General features: G+C 40.4%; 1 non-coding gene across 1 annotated transcript; it reads left to right on the plus strand.

Moving 5' to 3' along the window:
- The first annotated feature begins 411 nt into the window (after positions 1-411).
- Positions 412-519, plus strand: LOC130959754 (small nucleolar RNA R71). The gene has a single exon (XR_009078821.1). It is a non-coding gene; the product is annotated as a small nucleolar RNA R71 (small nucleolar RNA).
- Positions 520-6,342: the final 5,823 nt, after the last annotated feature.

Genomic DNA, 6,342 nt, shown 5'->3' on the forward strand with positions numbered 1-6,342 from the left:
ATAGGTGTTTCCATAGGGTTCTCCTAGGTAGTTCACCTCTTCCATTGAAGGGTTCTCAGGATCATAAGCTTCTTCCTCAGATGAAGCCTCCTTAGTACTGCTTGGTGCATTTTGCATTCCAGACAGACTTTGAGAAATCAAATTGACTTGTTGAGTCAATATCTTGTTCTGAGCCAAAATGGCATTCAGAGTATCAATCTCAAGAACTCCTTTCTTCTGACTTGTCCCATTGTTCACAGGATTTCTTTCAGAAGTTTACATGAATTGGTTATTTGCAACCATTTCAATGAGCTCTTGAGCCTCTGTAGGCGTCTTCTTCAGATGAAGAGATCCTCCAGCAGAGCTATCCAAAGACATCTTGGATAGTTCAGAGAGACCATCATAGAAAATACCTATGATGCTCCATTCAGAAAGCATGTCTGAGGGACATTTTCTGATTAATTGTTTGTATCTTTCCCAAGCTTCATAGAGGGATTCTCCATCCTTCTGTCTGAAGATTTGGACTTCCACTCTAAGCTTACTCCATTTTTTAGGTGGAAAGAACTTTGCCAAGAAGGCATTGACTAGCTTTTCCCAAGAGTCCAGGCTCTCTTTAGGTTGTGAGTCCAACCATATTCTAGCTCTGTCTCTTACAGCAGAAGGGAATAGCATCAGTCTGTAGACCTCAGGGTCAACCCCATTAGTCTTGACTGTGTCACAGATTTGCAAGAATTCAGCTAAAAACTGATGAGGATCTTCCATTGGAAGTCCATGGAACTTGCAATTCTGTTGCAGTAGAGAAACCAACTGAGGCTTAAGCTCAAAGTTGTTTGTTCCAATGGCAGGGATAGAGATGCTTCTCCCATAGAAGTCGGGAGTAGGTGCAGTAAAGTCACCCAGCACCTTCCTTGCATTGTTGGCATTGTTGTTATTTTCGGCTGCCATGTCTTCTTCTTCTTTGAAGAATTCGGTTAGGTTCTCTACAGAGAGTTGTGCCTTAGCTTCTCTTAGCTTTCGCTTCAAGGTCCTTTCAGGTTCAGGGTCAGCTTCAACAATAATGCCTTTGTCTTTGTTCCTGCTCATATGAAAGAGAAGAGAATAAGAAAATGTGGAATCCTCTATGTCACAGTATAGAGATTCCTTGAGGTGTCAGAGGTAAAGAAAAATAGAAGAAGGAGGTAGAAGAATTCGAACTTGATTAGATAGAGTTCGAATTGTGCATTAAGAAGGAGTAGTACTCCATAAATAGAAGGATGTGAGAAGGAGGGAAGAGAATTTTCGAAAATTCAATTAAAAAGATTTTGAAAACATTTTGAAAAATTGATTGATAATTTTCGAAAATTCAAAGTGAAAAAGAAATCAAGTAATTTTTGAAAAAGATTTTGAAATTAGAAGTTAAAAAGATTTGATTGAAAACTTATTTTGAAAAAGATGTGATTGAGAAGATATGATTTGAAAACAATTTTAAAAAGATTTGATTTTAAAAATTAATGACTTGCCTAACAAGAAAAGATATGATTTGAAACATTAAACCTTTCTCAACAGAAAAGGCAACAATCTTGAGATGTTCAATCAAATCATTAATTGTTAGTAAGTATCTTTGAAAAAGGAAAGAAATTGATTTTGAAAATATTTGATTGAAAAGATATGATTTGAAAAAGATTTGATTTTGAAAAACTTTGAGAACTTGAAAAAAAATTGATTTTGAAAACAAAATCTTCCCCCTTTGCCATCCTGGTGTTAAACGCCCAGAATGGTATCCATTCTGGCGTTTAACGCCCAAAATGCACCCTTTTTGGGGTTAAACGCCCAACCAGGTACCCTGGCTGGCGTTTAAACGCCAGTCTGTCCTTCTTCACTGGGCGTTTTGAACGCCTAGCTTTTTCTGTATAATTCCTCTGCAGTATGTTCTGAATCTTCAATTCTTTGTATTATTGACTTGAAAAGACACAAATTAAAAATATTTTTGGATTTTTAATAATCAAAATGCAACAAGAATCAAATAACAATGCATGCAAGACACCAAACTTAGCAGTTTGTATACTACTGACACTATATGAGACACATAAACACTCAAGTCAAAAGAATTCAAAGATCAGAGCAAGAAATCATCAAGAATTACTTGAAGATCCTTAAGACACATGAATGAATGTATGCAATTGACACCAAACTTAAGATGAGACACTAGACTCAAGCAAGAAACATCAAATATTTTTGGTTTTTATGATTTTGTGAATTTTTTTGTGATTTTCGAAAATTAAGTGGAAAAAGATATCAAAATTCTTAATGAGGATTCCAGGAATCAGTGCAATGCTAGTCTAAGACTCCGGTCTAGGAATTAGACATGGCTTCACAGCCAGCCAAGCTTTCAAAGAAAGCTTCGGTCCAAAACACTAGACATGGCCAAAGGCCAGCTAAGCCTTAGCAGATCACTGCTCCAAAAGCAAGATTGATAAAAAATCAACAAGCTTCTGTGATGATAAGTTGAAACCTCGGTCCAATGAGATTAGACATGGCTTCTCAGCCAGCCAGATTTCAACAAATCATCATGAAACTCTAGAATTCATCTTCAAGAATTTCGAAAAAAAAAATAAATACCTAATCTAAGCAACAAGATGAACCGTCAGTTGTCCATACACAAACAATCCCCGGCAACGGCGCCAAAAACTTGGTGCACGAAATTGTGATCACTACTTTTACACAAAACAATCCCTAGTAATGGCTCCAAATACTTGGTGCACAATACCATGGCATAAGCACAACTTCGCACAACTAACCAGCAAGTGCACTGGGTCGTCCAAGTAATAAACCTTACGTGAGTAAGGGTCGATCCCACGGAGATTGTTGCTATGAAGCAAGCTATGGTCACCTTGTAAATCTCAGTCAGGCAGACTCAAATGGGTATAGATGATGAATAAAGCATAAAGATAAAGATAGAGATACTTATGTATATCATTGGTGAGAGCTTCAGATAAGTGTATGAAGATGCCTTCCCTTCCGTCTCTCTGCTTTCCTACAGTCTTCATCCAATCCTTCTTACTCCTTTCCATGGCAAGCTTATGCAAGGGTTTCACCGTTGTCAGTGGCTACCTCCCATCCTCTCATTGGAAATGTTCAACGCACCCTGTCACGGCACGGCTATCCATCTGTCGGTTCTCAATCAGGCCGGAATAGAATCCAGTGATTCTTTTGCGTCTGTCACTAACGCCCCGCCTTCAGGAGTTTGAAGCACGTCACAATCATTGAATCCTACTCAGAATACCACAGACAAGGTTAGACCTTCCGGATTCTCTTGAATGCCGCCATCAGTTCTTGCCTATACCACGAAGACTCTGATCTCACGGAATGGCTGGCTCGTTTGTCAGGCGAGCACTCGGTTGTCAGGCGATCAACCATGCATCGTGTATCAGGAATCCAAGAGATATTCACTAAGCCTCATATGCTTGTAGAACAAGAGTGGTTGTCAGTCACCTTGTTCATAGGTGAGAATGGTGATGAGTGTCATGGATCATCACCTCCATCAAGATGAAAAACAAGTGATATCTTGGACAAAGAACAAGCGGAATTGAATAGAGGAACAATAGTAATTGCATTAATACTCGAGGTACAGCAGAGCTCCACACCTTAATCTATGGTGTGTAGAAACTCCACCGTTGAAATACATAAGAACAAGGTCTAGGCATGGCCGTGAGGCCAGCCTCCCAGTGATCTAAGATAGCATAAAACTCAAAGATAGCTACCAAGATGATCTAGAGATCTAAAGTGATCAAAAGATGATAATACAATAGTAAAAGGTCCTATATATAGAAAACTAGTAGCCTAGGGTGTACAGAGATGAGTAAATGACATAGAAATCCACTTCCGGGCCCACTTGGTGTGTGCTTGGGCTGAGCAATGAAGCATTTTCGTGTAGAGACTCCTCTTGGAGTTAAACGCCAGCTTTTATGCTAGTTTGGGCGTTTAACTCCCATTTAGGTGCCAGTTCCGGCGTTTAACGCTGGAATTTCTTGAGGTGACTTTGAACGCCGGTTTGGGCCATCAAATCTTGGGCAAAGTATGGACTATCATATATTGCTGGAAAGTCCAGGATGTCTACTTTCCAACGCCGTTGAGAGCGCGCCAATTGGGCTTCTGTAGCTCCAGAAAATCCACTTCGAGTGCAGGGAGGTCAGAATCCAACAGCATCTGCAGTCCTTTTGAGTCTCTGGATCAGATTTTTGCTCAGATCCCTCAATTTCAGCCAGAAAATACCTGAAATCACAGAAAAACACACAAACTCATAGTAAAGTCCAGAAAAGTGAATTTTGATTAAAAACTAATAAAAATATACTAAAAACTAACTAGATCACACTAAAAACATACTAAAAACAATGCCAAAAAGCGTACAAATTATCCGCTCATCACTGTCTTGGTAAGAGTCGTTGGAAAGGCTTTGCAGCGAACTGCATTTGAGGAGTCAGTGAAGTACATTCTACTTCTGAAGTTGCTGAGATGGTGGTTGGGGTCCGAGGTGCCATCATATAGAGTCATATCCGGAAGCTTGAAATCTTTTGGAATTTTGGTCTTCATAATTTCCCTGGTGAATGGATCTTAATCTTTGTGCGAGCTATCCTCTGGGGTGGATCGAGTAGCTTTAGTTTTGAGATCAGCTTCGAGTTTCATAAGCTTATCTTCTAATTCTCGGCGCCGCCTTATCTCCCGATGTAGATCCTCTTCTTTTTCACGTTGATGTTGGGCTTCTTTCTTAAGTTGCTTCAATCGATTTTGAAGTGCTTCTATCGCCCCTGGATTTGATGAATTTTTGTCTCCATTGGATTCCAGAGTATCTTTAAGTATAGCATCCGTATTCTTGTGTGGCGTTCTAGCTTCCAAACCTGAGTCGTGGTCGTTGTCATGGTTGTCTGCCATGGTGTTGGGATGACTTCCAAGTTCCCCGGCAACGGCGCCAATGTTCCGAGGGTTACCTGAAACTATAGGTCGATCTCGGTCGAGATCTTCTGGGTTGGTTGGAGCCGAAGTGTCCGGCAGGCGTATAGTGGCCGGAGCTGGTGTATTGATGAGCGGATAATTTATACGCTTTTTGGCATTGTTTTTAGGTAGTTTTTAGTAAGTTCAAGCTACTTTTAGGGATGTTTTCATTAGTTTTTATGTTAAATTCACATTTCTGGACTTTACTATGAGTTTGTGTGTTTTTCTGTGATTTCAGGTAATTTCTGGCTGAAATTGAGGGACTTGAGCAAAACTCTGAAAAAGGCTGACAAAAGGACTGCTCATGCTGTTGGAATCTGACCTCCCTGCACTCAAAGTGGATTTTCTGGAGCTATAGAACTCCAAATGGCGCGCTCTCAACGGCGTTGGAAAGCAGACATCCAGAGCTTTCCAGCAATATATAATAGTTCATACTTTATTCGAAAATTAAGGACGTAACTTGGCGTTGAACGCCAAGTACATGCTGTTATCTGGAGTAAAACGCCAGAAAAACGTCATGATCCGGAGTTGAACGCCCAAAACACGTTATAACTTGGAGTTCAACTCCAATAAATGCCTCAGCTCGTGGATAGATCAAGCTCAGCCCAAGCATACACCAAGTGGGCCCCGGAAGTGGATTTATGCATCAATTACTTACTCATGTAAACCCTAGTAGCTAGTCTAGTATAAATAGGACATTTAACTATTGTATTAGACATCTTTTGACAGTTTAATCTCTTGACTGTTTAGCCTTTGATTATTCGGTCTTTTGATCATTCAAGGGGGCTGGCCATTAGGCCATGCCTGAACCTTTCACTTATGTATTTTCAACGGTGGAGTTTCTGCACACCATAGATTAAGGGTGTGGAGCTCTACTGTACCTCAAGTTTCAATACAATTATTATTACTTTCTATTCAATTCTCTTTTATTCTTATTCTAAGATATAAGTTGCACAACAATTTGATGAATGTGATGATCCGTGACACTCATCATCATTCTCACCTATGAACGCGTGTGATTGACAACCACTTCCGTTCTACCTTAGGCCGGGCGCATATCTCTTAGATTCCCCAACAGAATCTTCGTGGTATAAGCTAGATAGATGGCGACATTCATGGGGATCCGAAAAGTCTAACCTTGTCTGTGGTATTCCGAGTAGGATCCTGGGAATCCGGAAAGTCTAACCTCGTCTGTGGTATTCCGAGTAGGATTCCGGTATTGAATGACTGTGACGAGCTTCAAACTCCTGAAGGCTGGGCGTTAGTGACAGACGCAAAAGAATCAATGGATTCTACTCCAACCTGATTTAGAACCGACAGATGATTAGCCGTGCTGTGACAGAGCATTTGGACCATTTTCACTAAGAGGATGGGATGTAGCCATCAACAAGGGTG

Source organism: Arachis stenosperma, chromosome 10 (assembly GCF_014773155.1).
Source record: "Arachis stenosperma cultivar V10309 chromosome 10, arast.V10309.gnm1.PFL2, whole genome shotgun sequence".
Taxonomy (NCBI): Eukaryota; Viridiplantae; Streptophyta; class Magnoliopsida; order Fabales; family Fabaceae; genus Arachis; species Arachis stenosperma.